At 43.2% G+C, this 15469-nt stretch overlaps 1 protein-coding gene across 6 annotated transcripts in view; it reads left to right on the top strand.

Moving 5' to 3' along the window:
* hdac4 (histone deacetylase 4) overlaps positions 1-15469 on the top strand; it is a 205109-nt gene that overhangs the window by 81045 nt on the left and 108595 nt on the right. The window lies entirely within an intron of this gene.

Genomic DNA, 15469 nt, shown 5'->3' with positions numbered 1-15469 from the left:
TTGTGTCACTGAGAGCCCAGTTTGGCTAGGCTTGACCTGGCCTTAGGAGAGGTTTTGTAGCTGGCTTTGAGTTGAGTCTAGGGTTTGGTTGTGGGTTTGGTCTGGGTTTAGAAGGGGTTTGGTCTGGGTTTAGGATAGGTTTAGGCTGGGTTTAGAATGGGTTTGGTCTTGATTTAGAATGGGTTTAGGATAGGTCTAGAATGGGTTTAGGCTAGGTTTAGAGTGGATTTGGTCTGGGTTTAGAATAGGTTTGGTCTGGGTTTAGAATGGGTTTAGGCTGGGTTTAGGCTGGGTTTAGGCTGGGTTTAAAATGGGTTTGTCTGGGTTAGGCTGGGTTTAGAATGGGTTTGTCTGGGTTTAGAATGGGTTTGTCTGGGTTTTGAATGGGTTAGGCTGGGTTTAGAATGGGTTAGGCTGGGTTTAGAGTGGGTTTGTCTGGGTTTTCAATGGGTTTAGGATGGGTCTAGAATGGGTTTAGGCTAGATTTAGAATGGGTTTAAGATGGGTCTAGAATGGGTTTAGGCTAGGTTTAGAGTGGATTTGGTCTGGGTTTAGGCTGGGTTTAGAATGGGTTTGTCTGGGTTTAGAATGGGTTTAGGCTGGGTTTAGAATGGGTTTGTCTGGGTTTTGAATGGGTTTAGAATGGGTTTGTCTGGGTTTTGAATGGGTTTAGGCTGGGTCTAGAATGGGTTTAGGCTAGGTTTAGAGTGGATTTGGTCTGGGTTTAGAATAGGTTTGGTCTGGGATTAGAGTGTTCGTGTGCATGGTTTTAAATGCTTTTGGACTGCATTTAACATGGTTTTGGTCTGGGTTTAGCTCGGGTTTGGTGTGAGTTTAGAATGGGTTTGGGCGGGACCTAAAAATGCATTTTCTTTAGCCTATGACAGTCTCACAAGTAGGAAACAGATGGTGCTGAAGGGTGATTTTGGCTGCATGATCTCCTCGCCTGGAGACAAGCCTGCTACCAACGGCCCCTTTATGTCTCCTTCCATTCCCTCCATTTCCTCTCTTTCTGTCTCCCTGTCTGTCTCCGCTGTTTGCACTCTTTCTGGTTCCTCACTCTGCCAAATCGTGCAGCGCTCGTTCATGCTCTTGTCCCTCAGCAGTAATCAGAACATTCAATACCACAGCACAATATCAAACCACCGCATCCAGCGTCATCTATTATTCATCTTGGTTGAAACATGTAGCCATTCGATATCAATCTCAATAGGCTAGTTTTTACCGATTGTGAAAATAGTGTCCGAGACACTGTAGTGGTGTGTGTGTGTGTGTGTGTGTGTGTGTGTGCAAAGGTTATTTGTAAGTGGCTTATATGAGGCACGTCTATTGAGTACAGAAATAATGCATCTCTCTCTCTCTCTCTCTCTCTCTCTCTCTCTCTCTCTCTCTCTCTCTCTCTCTCTCTCTCTCTGTGAGTGCTGTTGTCATTGGGCTATACTTGGCATGCCGTATGTCTTATTAATGAGGCAGGTTTATCCGGGCTTCCTCTGGGTTTTTGTGCAAGTGTATACAAGTTTATTATAGATATTTATGTACACTTGGGTGTATTTACACACTACGGTGGGTGTGTGGGTGAGTGTGTGTGTGTGTTTTTGTTTTCCATTGTCTTTCCGTGTAACCCAGTAAATCACCTGATAACTCACAGGTATGACTAGGAAACCTTGCACAATGCACATCATACAAGCAAGCAACTCGCAGAAGTCTGGGCGTGACAGCCATTTTTGTGCTCTCATTGTGTGGGAGCGCAATTAAATATTCACAGGATCACTTGGCATAATGCTGAGCGGGGTGAGCCACTCTACTGTTACCAAAACAAACACAGCTCACTAAACAACGGAGACACTGAGCCGTTTGGGATCAGCGATGATAAAAGGTACGACTGTGTGATGGGTTTGTTTGGAAAATAACCCCGTCTGAATTAGGGCTCAGAAGTGAGAAGCCAACAGGCTTCTGTTGTGGCGTGTTGCCTTTTATGGCTGGGAAACCGTTTGTAGTGGTCATAAGGTGATCGCTGTCTGTCAAGGGTCAGGAATAAACATAAAATGAGTGATGCACATTTGAATTTCGAACCGCAGTCGGTAAGAAATAAATGAACACGTTGGTGTTTATGCTCTACGTGCATATTCATGGGTGGAGGGCGGTAATGATGTACTTGTTCACTTAACTAGCTCACCAAATTAGCCACTCGTCAACATAGGATTGGGCAGCGCATTGGAGATTTTACTCGCCCAGGGGATTAGTTATAAACGTATTATTTGTCCAGTACAGACTTTGGAAGAGTTCCATCCATCCATTTTCTGTACTGGGGAGAACATGCAAGCTCTGCGTACACACAGGGTGGAGGCGGGAATCGAACCCGTATCCCCGGAAGTGCGAGGCATGCATGCTAACCACTAAGCCACTGTGCTCCCAACCGCCCTTAACCCTTTCTGAAGAGTTCTGCGTGACAAAATAAGTTGCTCAGATACAATTTCACATGGAATTCCAGTACAGAAAATGATCGACACACCAAATCGCAGTAAATATTTCAGTAGCCGTACTAATCAAGCTGCCGCGGAAGTCTCCGTGCGCTGTGGAGTAATATAGACACACAATAGTCCATCATTACAAGACAGTGTTTCATAGAACATTACTGCTGTTGTGATTGCGGCAATAGCTTTCACGGTCATCCAGCCATGTCAGGGGAATGCCGCGAGTCCGCCCCAGCAGGTGTGAAGTTCATATCCAAAGTGAGCACACCCATACATACCAGTCCAATCAGCTGCCATATTTAATAGATTATTTCAGCCAAGATCTTTGAACCATTAACAATAATATTTAATGAGTTTGGTCTTTCTTTTTTTTTTTCTTCTTTTCTTGGTTTTGTTTGGTTAAGTCAGTAAACCTACGCATGCAATCGACGGCCAACGACAGTCAAAGGAAAAAAAAACTTGCTCTCAGCCAAGTTTGCTCAGTGGTAATAGATGTCGGGTTTCTGCTCGGCCTTAAATACAGCTTACACCGAGCCGCAAAACACACACGCGCGCAAACACACACATACAAAGCGGAGAGAGAGGTTGAGGGTTAAAGCAGCTGTTTTCATTATTTTACACTGGTAGTAGTATTACACACAGAAATAATGTGGAAAATGTGAAAGGTTTACGTTCTGGAGCAGTGGTTCATGCTTTTATTTATTTATTTATTTATTTATTTAATTTTGTTGCAGTGGTGGAAGTCGAACCGCAAACCACCATTTATTAAAAACGATTTTCATCATTATGGAGTTCTAATAGTTATTAACTGATTTGACTGGTCACTTGAATTGAATGGGTTTAATCCAAACCTCAATAACATTTAAAAAAAAAAAAAAAACCACACAAACCTATTTATAGGCCTATAAATAATGTACACTTGGCGCAAATGTGTCAGTGGAGTGTTCTGTTAAAAAGATAAACTCTACGGATCTAATAAAAAAAAAAAAAAAAGGCCGAATTAAATGGCACGCATTTAAATAAGGACTCATTTGAATAATTGTCTGTCCATAAAAGAAATGTGTATTAACGGCATCTGCGGAGTTTATTGCGAAGTTCAAGGTGTCCCTGACTGAAAACGTTTAAGAACACTTTTGGTGTGAATCCGTTCGTGTGCCTAAGAATGATTTCTTCTCTCTGATTATTTTTTATTTATTTATTTATTTATTTTTTGGAATATTTAATATTTCATGAAAACCTTTCTATATGTGTGTGCGTACACTGCTTACATTTCTGTCTGCTGCTGTTATGCATCTTTAATGCCCGGCTATTTTCTAAAATTGATGACGTTTCCAGAACGTTTTCCCCTTACTTCGGTATCGTATCGGCGTCAAGGTCGAAACGCTGGTCTCGTGACGAACACACGGCTAAATATCCGCATGTGATTTTTTTTTTTTTTTTACGATTAGGCGTTTTGACTAGCGTGACGTAATGCTGCTCGTCTGCGGTCAGGCTGATTGGCTGGGGCCACTTGCATTTGCATTCACCTCTCAGCTCATTTGCGTGAGTGCTGCTCGATTGACAGTTGATGACGGCCGTGTGTGTGTGTGTGTGTGTGTGTGTGTGTGTGTGTGCTCGCCACTGATTGGCTGGAGGCTTTTTTTCCCCCTTCCCTTTTTGGCAGCGTAGAGTAGAGCCGTCAGTGCTGTTTCCTGCTCTGAGAGTAAATGAAAATGAAGTGGATATAAAGTCGGGCGCTTGTTAAACGCCCATTTGGAGCCACGGGAAAGCCGGCCCACCCCGATTAAACATGCCAGTAATATACCTGTTGCCTGCTGAACGCTTATTACCAGGGTTTTTTTTTCTTTTCTTTCAATAGCAAGTTAACATGGGTGTAAAAGATTTATTGAAATAGCTGTGTGTGTGTGTGGGTGATGCATGTGGAGTGTTTGCCCTTTGAAGAGGAGGCTCTGACACCCCTGATGAAGTCGATGAAGACAGATTTGCCTGCATGTTAACTAGGCTGAGTGAGAGCCTGCCTTATTCATTCAGAAGCACGCTATTGAAACTGCCAACGCAGCAGAGTCGCACGCTTACACCACGGGCCCGGGTACGTGGGTGGGTGCAGTACATCAGTTACATCTCAATCTAACGCTCCCTCTGTTTCAGTGTCTGCCAAGACATGACTCCCTTAAAGGTTTTCATGCCTACACACACATGGACACACACAAGGGTCCAGTGGCATTAAGCTTAAGGATGCTTTTTGTTGATTTCCGAGGTTCATCGATGACCTGTTGGAGGTCTTTACATCACGTTAAGTTTCCTTTAAGCAGCATTATTTACAGCATGAGGTAACATGAACAAATCTTGCTTTTATACACAATGCATAACGTCGACGTATGTATGTTTACATCAAATTCCGTTTAAGGCTTATATCCGGGTCGCGGCAATATTCCGATGTTTATATGCGTACAGGCAGCGGAATATTCCTGTAAACACGGTGGTTGTAAGTGTGCCCGAGTCGCCATTCTTAAATACCTAGCCTACAGCATAGCATCTGTGAGCACCCACAATTCCTTGTGGATTGAGCATGCGTATACATCTCGTTTCAGTGGATTTTCTGACTGAGGTGTTTACGCGCAACGATTTTCCGATTAAAACGGGCGTATTCCCGGGGTGGGGGTCAGAATATCGTCTTAATCCGAATCGGGCAATCGGATTGCGGCGTTACATGACTCGACGCTAATTAGACTATTGCCAAGTTCCGCTCAATATCAGCATATTGATGTGCATGTACATGTCGTCGTAGTAACAAGCATTAATTGACATTTCTGTTTAGACGTTAGTGAGAAATGTTTGCATCGACTAACATTTAAACTACGATGTAAAATGCATCTTTATACATGACCTCAGGGGTGAAACTCTTGCGTTTGTGCAGTTACAGGAAACTAATCAGCAACCTGGTGGTGCGTGTGTGGCCTGACACGAAGCAGAATTACTCTGAACACCGCAAAGTTGATTCTTTTCCAATAGCAATAACTTCCCAAGAGTTTTATTCCTCTCGTACCACGGCAAATTTCCAACGATTCCCATCTTTTTATCCATTTATATTTACTTCCACTGCCGCGTCATTCCCCGTTCTCTCTCCAGGTTAATAGAACCGAAAGAATTGCAGCTCGTCATGTTGCAAACTTTTTGTCCCAAAGACTTTCTCTCGTGACGCAAAGCCGATCGTTCACAATGCCGACACTGGAGACTCCTTCCGTAAACGTTCACTTACATAAAACTTCACCCTATCGACGATTATACCTCGCCTTTGTTAGATAACGGAACGTTTTTTAATTGGTTTATCATCGTCGTTGGAATTCGAGTATGCGGCGTGTCCACCGTATTAGCCCATGCGAATGAGTCGCCGTTATATAAAACGATAACGGATCCGAAGGACTGCGGCCGGCGCTATCGTCAGAGCCGTTCTAGAAAATGAACGAACGCTTCCTGACCCGAGCCGAAGCGACAGTCGAGCAGCACCGAAGTACAAGAATGAATTCGCAGAACGTTCAGAAATGTTGACGGCATACCGCGCTCCTGCCGTATGTTGGATTTTGGCAGCTGACGTGTGCATTAATGTATGTGTTGCTCATTGAGGCTTCATTAATGAATTGCTCGTTAATGATATGAACGTCGCTTAATGCAGGGTTTGATTATTTCGCTTATTTGTTTTTATTAATGGGGGGGAAAAAAAAACCCCAACGACAAATAATGCGTTATCTGAACCTTGCCACTTTTCTCGTTGCGTTAACTCTTCTCATTTTCTCCCTCCTCGTTATGTGTCACAGCAGTACTCATGCCGGTCCTCGCCTATGGACATGCACAAACACGTGTCTCTAGTCAGTCCCACGTACTTACCTGTATCGAGCGGATGTTTCTTTTTTTAATTTTCTGTGAAGCAAACGGTACCCTGGGATCAAAACCAGCTAAGTTTAGTCCTGACAGACTGGCAGTTGCAGCCTGGTTGCGTATAAAGGGCACCCAGCGTGACGTTTATTTGATTGTACCGTGAAATAACGAATATTAGCCGAAACAAGGCAGAAGAGAAACGGCGTGTAATGAGTTGCTGGGTGTGTGAAGCCGGACCGAATGAGGAAGCATGAATTTGGAAGCAGTACTAGGAGCTCAGAGTGGAAAATCAAGAGTATTGACAGGCTGCAAAGCTGCGTGTGAGCGTGTAAAGTGAGAGCGGAGTCGTTTCTTCGCCTATGTGTGATCAGCTGTAAAACCAGCGAAGGTCTCGACCTTTTGCTAATTTTACACACGTCTCTTAGGGGAATAAATTTCCTTATTGAACCGTTCTGGCAGGGCTAGTCCACTGACCTCTGATGTACAGGAACTTTTGAAATGATCCTTTTTCCAGGAAATGGGAAGTGCGCTGCTCGGATTGTTCGTGATTCCTGCCAAGCGAGTCATTACGGAATAAGCCTTTTCTTAACAAGTTAGATCATGTGTTGGTCTTGTGCTTGGTTTTGCTTGGATGTGGTTTGCTTTGTGTAGCTGGATTCATGGATAAAATATTCAGCAGTCGTGAACCCTGATGCTAAAACTTTGTGTGTGTGTTGAGCCATGCTGTGTTTCTGGGCAGTGCTTCATGTTTTGTGCTAGGTGGCATGCTGCTCTGTGTCTTACTGAGAAACACTGAGAGCTGTCAAGGGTCACCTTGCATACTCAGTAGGGGATGGAGTGGGTGTGTTGGGGATGTAACAGTCAGGCACTCTGCCCACGTTTCACTTCTGCCATACAACTGCCCCACCTCTCTCTCTCTCTCTCTCTCTCTCTCTCTCTCTCTCTCTCTCTCTCTCTCTCTCTCTCTCTCTCTCTCTCTCTCTCTCTCTCTCTCTCTCTCTCTCTCTCTCTCTCTCTCTCTCTCTCTCTCTCTCTCTCTCTCTCTCTCTCTCTCTCTGTAAGGCTGGATGATGGCCAGCACAGTGCAGCAGCTTGTTCCTCACAGCAAAAGCAGTGCGGTTCATCTCCTTTATCCTGACACGATATTTAAAATAAATGCAGCTTTTATTACTCACCATAAAATCTCGATTTCATCGGAGCCTGTTAGAGGAAGCCATACGGCGGTCCACAGTCGAGAACGCTTTAATAAAAAGCGATGATTTAATATCAGGAGTAAACACAATCGAGACGAATCTAGACGGTTCATCCCGCTAAGAGCAGTTCAGGTCACCCCGATCTCTGCCGAGGGTTCGTCACGTAAGGGGGAAAAAACACGACGGTTGGTAATAATGCGACGGTTTGTCTTAGCACCTCAACGTCGGATATTTCGCTCCAGCAGTACATCCAAAAGTGTTTCCTGATGTTTCTCTTGTACAATAGAAATTTTCCCACGATTGCAATTTTTGTCATTTGGTAATGAACATGTCTGGCGTTTTACCCATGTGTAGTTGTTGTAGAATATCTGTGAGAAAAGTTACCCCCAACACTGTTAGTGATAAAAAAATAGTAATAAAAAAAAAAGGTTAGTGCGACAGTTGAGACGATACTAGACAGTGGAGTGCATAGTGCAAGTGCATAGTGTGTAGTATGTCATTTGGGATGCAGCTAGAGACTTTCCCTTAGTGGAAAGCTTATTGACTTTTACAAAACTCTGACACTCTGAGATTCCTTCCGTAAAAGTCAAAGAAACATTTACTTACACCATCTTAATGATTCGAGTGCAGGGAGAGCGAGGCGGGCCGACTGACTGGGAGAGCGAGGCGAGCCGACTGACTGGGAGAGCGAGGCGGGCCGACTGACGGGGAGAGCGAGGCGGGCCGACTGACGGGGAGAGCGAGGCGAGCCGACTGACGGGGAGAGCGGGGCGAGCCGACTGACGGGGAGAGCGAGGCGAGCCGACTGACGGGGAGAGCGGGGCGAGCCGACTGACGGGGAGAGCGGGGCGAGCCGACTGACGGGGAGAGCGAGGCGGGCCGACTGACGGGGAGAGCGAGGCGGGCCGACTGACGGGACGAGTGAGCTAATTGCAACTAATCCGAAAGCGAAAGTGAAATGTGTGGCCGCACGGGCATCCGTAAACGATTTAAAAGCGAGGGATAAAGCGCCGAAGCCCCCTTTCGCAGCAACTTTCTTCCGGCAAACTCGGCAGACACCCTGTACCATCTTCTATTAAGATTCCCTCAGCATTTTTATAAGAATCCAAAATAAGACCACACTTCGGATCCGGTCCTCTAGGAAGGTTGGAAAATTTCCCGAGCGCCGTGACTGCCTTCCACGGTGTTCTCGAACTCTAACCGAAGGAAATGATTTTTATTACTGTAAAAAAGCAAAAACGACAGTGGTGCCGCGGTGGGCCGGTGATGTAACGAGTGTGCGGCCGAACACAGACCGAACCTGTTGAAATGACTTCAGTGTGTGTATCAGTACTTTTTGTACATTTTCAGCACATTCGAACAAAACCGCGATCGTAATGATCACCGTGATGGTTTTGGTCACGATACTCGCGATATATAAAATTTTCATACCGTTACATCTCTACTTAGGTTGCGTGGAGCGTCTGCCGTACAAGTCCCTGTGTATGAGGTGTTACTATAGAAACCGCTGTATAGCATACGAGTCCTCGAACGAGCGCATTAATAGGGCTACCGCGATAGCCGACGTTATTGAAACCGAATCTGTGAATCGATTTGAGAATCGATGAGCGTTGCGGTATAACGTTTTCTTTTATTTATTTATTTTTCCGTAATGAGAAGTCACCCGAATACTGTACATGTGTTTTTGGGAGACGGTTGCTGGCCGCCGCCGATGCCAGTCCTCACAGATGGACTCTGAGCATCCTGTATTGGCCACTGAAAGTGGCGCCCTGTCCGCCGCCTTGGCACTCGCGCTCAGCCTGGTGCTGCCAAGTGGTGAAGGCTGGAGCTGTGAGACAGCTGCCTCAGTTCTGTTGGACCAGAACATGTCTCTCTCCGTCTTTATCTCTATTTATCTCTGACTCACTCACTCGCACATGTATACACACAGGCGGCGTGTCTAGGCTATATTTTTCAAACGTAGCCCTTGACCTCGAGTCATCTTCTGAACATTCTGAGTTGTTCAGACTCCGAGACTTGTCAGGAATGACCTTTTAAGCACTAGCATGCAACGTTGGAATAAAGGAAGAAAGGTTTCTCGGTCCTATACGCGGAGTTGTTAGCGCCCGGGGAAATGAACATCGACTTTTATTTAGCTGATAATTACTGCGTTTTTCCGCTCCATACACAGCACGGTCATCAGCTCTCGTTGTTGACGATACGAAACAGAAATGGTACAGTTACACATGTAACGTTTAAATGCACTTTCATTTACCACCGATCCAGTTTGTATTGACGTGGCTTAGTTTTGAACAACAACAACAAAAAAACATCCTTCGGTTGATTTTCTGTACCTCTTATCCTACACAGAGTCGCCTGGAGCGTATCCCAGGGCATAATGCGGCAGGCACCGTGGATGGCAAAAGCGCACACACACATTCACACACTATGGACAATTTAGAGATACCAATCAGCCTACAGCGCATGTCTTTGGACTATGGGAGGAAACCGGAGTGCCCGGAGGAAACACGGGGAGAACATGCGAACTCCGTGCACACAGGCCAGAGGCAGGATTCGAACCCCCAGCCCTGGAGGTGCGAGGAAAACATGCTAAGCACTAAGCCACCATGCCCGCCAATTTCGCCAAGCTGCAGGCTGCATTACTCCTGGGTAGCGCTGGGCAATATGACTATATTATATCGATATCGTGATCAACTGTCGCAGTAAACTTTTCCACGATGTCGTATCAAAATGTTTTTTTTTTTTTTTTAAATTATTCTTCTTAATACATTTTTTAAATATTTATAATGAAATTATTCTTTATAATAATTGTACCCACAGTGGGAGTAGCTGATATGATGTTAATGTACTTAATCTTTAAAATTGTCCTTTTTTTTTTCTTCTTCGCTTTTTAGTGTTCAGTATTTTTTGTTTAGTTATAATAATAATAAAAAAAAAAAATCGTTTAATATTCATTGTTAACTATATTCCATTTTCAGCAACATTTAAATTATCGTTTACCGTGATGCGTTTCATCCTTCAAGGATCACGGAACGATCGGTTGCCGTCGTCGGCTCTACGCACGCTTTGTTGGTTGTAGCAAGCCGCGTGCCGATGCCGCGGTATTCATCGGCAGCGCCGACCGTTCCGGAGTGCTTTGTGAAGCTTTCCTTTTGAGCTGTGAATCCTGCAATCCGGCGGCATGTCCAGCGAATGCTGTGTAATTTTCAATATCTAGCTATCTATCTATCTCTATCTCTATCTATCTATCTATCTATCTATCTATCTCTATCTATCTATCTCTATCTATATCTATCTATCTATCTCTATCTCTCTATCTATATCTATCTATCTATCTATCTATCTATCTATCTCTATCTATCTATCTCTATCTATCTATATCTATCTCTATCTATCTATATCTATATCTATCTATCTCTATCTATCTCTATCTCTCTATCTATATCTATCTATCTATCTATCTATCTCTATCTATCTCTATCTCTCTATCTATATCTATCTATCTATCTATCTATCTCTATCTATCTCTATCTATCTATCTATCTCTATCTATATCTATCTATATCTATCTATCTATCTATCTATCTATCTATATCTATCTATCTATCTCTATCTATCTATCTATCTATCTCTATCTATATCTATCTATCTATCTCTATCTCTCTATCTATCTCTATCTATCTATCTATATCTATCTATCTCTATCTATCTATCTATCTCTATCTATCTATCTATCTATCTCTATCTATCTATCTATCTATCTCTATCTATCTATCTCTATCTATCTCTATCTCTATCTATCTATATCTATCTATCTATCTATCTCTATCTATCTATCTATCTCTATCTATCTATCTCTATCTATCTATCTCTATCTATCTATCTATCTCTATCTATCTATATCTATCTATCTCTATCTATCTATCTATCTCTATCTATCTATCTATCTATCTATATCTATCTATCTATCTCTATCTATCTATCTATCTCTATCTATCTATGTCTATCTGTGTCTATCTATATCTATCTATCTCTATCTATCTATCTATATCTATCTATCTATCTCTATCTATCTATCTATCTCTATCTCTATCTATCTATCTCTATCTATCTATCTATCTATATCTATCTATCTATCTATCTATCTCTATCTATCTATCTATCTATCTATATCTATCTATCTATCTCTATCTATCTATCTATCTATCTATCTATCTATATCTATCTATCTCTATCTATCTATCTATCTATCTATCTATCTATCTATCTATCTATCTATCTATCTATCTATCTATAAGCAGTTGTCCACTGAACCAGATCTGGGCCAGTAAAGCGATGTGGCCATGTTGTATACCGTCGTACCGATTTCCAGTTTGTCTTTACCGTGAGCTGATACTGGCGACCTACCCCACCTGGCTGAATGTAACGGCTGACTGACGGGACACGGCTGATGCGCACGAACGTACAACTGTCGCTATATCCCCCGAGTTCTCGCTCCTTTATTGCTTCACATAACTCGACAGGCGAAGATGGTTCGGTTACCAGAGTGTCTGTATCAGATCACCATCAGGTGTCAGTTACTACACAGAGCTCTGATAGCGTCATCATATCCGAAACGATACAGTTGCATCGCTGTATCCCCCGAATAAGTGACTGTATAATAATCTGATTAACCGAGTGATTGATTAATTAATTGATCAGTTGGTCATTTTACAGCAGCCATATTGCGCCAGTATGGCAGCTTTTGAGCAGCGCTGCCAATCTGATTTAGCTGTGAAAGCTCTGAGGCCAGCGATGCATAATGCACTCCAATTGCATTTTATTACATGATTGAGTCTAATCACTGAAGACAGGCTTGCGATTTTGCCGTAATGGTGCCGAGAGGCAGCCGGGGCACAAGCCTCAGTCCTGCGTGATCAATATGCAGCCGTGCAGTTTCAGTGCTGCGCCGTGTTACCACACTCACACACTCACGCGCACACACACACTCTTCAGCACGTTCTGTTCCGTGTGTGTGGTTTCAGGGCTGTCGTTCCATCCAAGATATAGCTTTCAGGATTTTCTGGATCAATCTGAACTGTGTATGTGTGTGTATGTGTGTGTGTAGGGATTTTTGTGTGATGTGTGTAACAGGTCTATTACCTAGTGATGCTTCATTTAATCTCATTCTTGTCACTCAGAATGAGACACCGAGCTCATTTTCTCTTATTTCATCTCTTTTCAGCTCAGTTTTGTGTCTGTTCTCAGTACGACTGGTAGCTAGACGGCTTAAATAATGAAGGCTGCTGATGAAGGTGCCGTAACCTGACTGTGACTGGCGTCTAACGCCAAACACGCACTATGCCGTTGTATTCCCAGTGCGTCAGATTCTTGCCGGTGAACGATACGACGAGTAACAAGAACAGCGAGGAGCAGCCGTGAGACTGAGAGGAATCCTGTAAGCACCATAATATTGCTTTGACAGTATAAGAAATGATTGAGCACGGCGAGCTTTTACACAACAGACGCTCCACAGAAATGAACGCAACGATCGATATTCGTAGGCGCTTGAAATTTTTCAAAATGGCTTTATTTTTTATTTATTTATTTATTTTTTTGGTAGATTTGGGCCATGTGACGTCATCAGCCAAAGCCCTCTTCGAGTCACGTGCATTGTACATGAGTACAGCTAAAAGGTCTCATTTACCAACAGTCTCATGTGATTTCGAAATTCAAGTAAACACAAGCATTTTCGACCGCAACAGAAACTCTGCGGAATCCTGTACGGACTGACACGGTACAGTATGATTTGGATTCCTAAGGAACCGATTCGATATTTGAACGTGCTACGGTATAATACGGTACAGTTTGATTTAGCAGCCTCTCATCTGACGTGACCAACTTTTATTCAGGATCTGGAGTAGACCCGCTGTACAAGTATCACGTTTACGGGCAGATCATCATGCTAGCCTGTTAAATTATTCACACATCAGCTTAAAAAATATGAACCTTTTTTTTTTTTTTTTTTTTTTTTTTTTTTTTTTTTTTTTTACGCACCAATCGTTTGCCGTTCACGATAACCGAATTATTCTTATGATCCAAATCATCGGATTGTAAGCAAGTTCAGTACAGACTGATCGGCTATGAGGAAAAGCACAAATAAAAAAACAAACATGATGTGATTCCTGCTAGCGTGCTGTATAAAAATAGCTCGCTCTTTGCGGTTCTCTTTGCGGAACACTCGGTCCCCGCTGTTCATGTCTGGTTTTGTTCATGACCCCCCCCCCCCCCCCCCCCCACACACACACACACACACACACACACACACACACACCTCTTAACGCTTTAAATTTAACCGTGAGTCGGTCATCATGCTTTTGTCTTCCAGCCAGGTGGCTAACGTTTTAATCTACTTCCGCTACTTTGCTGAGGCTCACTAGAAGCAGTTTCTCCTTTCCTATTTATTTGTTTGTTTGTTTGTTTGTTTATTTATTTATTTACAGCCTGCTGAATTTTGTGAGAAGCCTCTTCTGCTAGAGGAGGGTTAGAGGAAAGGCCATGACCCCTTTTATCTTCCTCACAAGGCTCTGGAGTGGCAGAGGAATCAAATACGGATCCTTAAGTCTTAACTTTATTTCCTCCTAAGGTTACGTTTTGTCGGATAGAAAGTGACGGGCGTAAACCGGGCCGCGCTAAGAATAGACGAGAGAGATCTTTCTCGTTTGTTTTCGTTTTCTCGCCATCACTCAGCCAAATAAAAGCGTGTTCGAGGTCGTAACACTGAACATTCAAAGCGCTTTTTCTTTTTTTCTTTTTTTCTTTTTCTTCTCTTCTTTTTTTTTTATAAAGCCATTCAGCCACATCCAGTAGTGTTCTCGCATGCATTATTGATGTCGTCTACAGGGACGTGAGCTAATATGACTGCTCGGTGTTGTTTCGGTGGGTGGAGCGGGTGTTCAGTAGGCCAGTGCACGGATGAGCGCTCCACACGCCACTGCATGCACAATCCACTGGACTAATGGGCCACAGCCACATTGTGCTGAGAAAGAGAAGCTGAAGAAGAGTGTGATGGATTTAGTAACATGAGCTCGCTGGCATAAATACATTATAGCAAATCCAGGCAGGATTGACTTCACACACGTTGCATACAGGTTTGAAGCTGTTGAGCTTGTGTTAAAGGAGTACTCCATCATGATTCATCTGTATAACACATGTTTAGTGTAAAATAATGTTCGGTTCTAAGCAAAAGTAAGATTAGAAAGGATGTCGACGATTCCAACTTTCTAACACTGGGGCGATACCGTCAGAGCGGTTCAGAGGACTTGTTCTCGTCTTTTTTGAGGTGTAGGAAAATCCACATACAGACCTTAATTTGCAAATTACTTTAACTGAAATAAGTGTTTTGCATAAATGTTTAATGATCAAGATTTGCACTTGGACTTCAGAGTTCAAGCCCGAAGGATTGAAACCCTTTTGTAATTGTAAGGATATTGATGATGATTATTATTATTATTATCGTTGTAATGCCCTAAAACTGATCGGGCAGACCAAACCGTAAGTTGTAGAGAGCTGAAACTTTGAGGGAAGGTAGCCCCCAGAGTACAAAGTTTTGACCCGATCAGCCAGATGGTGGTGCTATAGTGAGCAAAACCTTGTTTTTTTTTGTGAGTGGTTTTTTTTTTGTTGTTTTTTTTTTCCTGAAAAATTTCCATAACCTTTTGAATGATTCTTCACAGACTAAAGTGTCTATCTGTGGAATCCTTGGGACAAGGCGAACAAAACGTACATCTGTGTACATACTGTTGCGAACTATCCCCATGTTTTTCCTTCGATCGGGACCAAACCAGTGCCAAACTTTCGACTTGAGGTAGCTACACAGGAAAAACACAGGAAGTAGGCGTGGCCACTGTTGCATAATTGGCTATAACTCTTGAGTGAAATGAGATA

This window comes from Ictalurus punctatus, chromosome 6 (genome assembly GCF_001660625.3).
Source record: "Ictalurus punctatus breed USDA103 chromosome 6, Coco_2.0, whole genome shotgun sequence".
NCBI classification, from domain to species: domain Eukaryota; kingdom Metazoa; phylum Chordata; class Actinopteri; order Siluriformes; family Ictaluridae; genus Ictalurus; species Ictalurus punctatus.
Note: the sequence above shows the minus strand (reverse complement) of the source record. Positions and strands in the feature narration are given on the sequence as shown.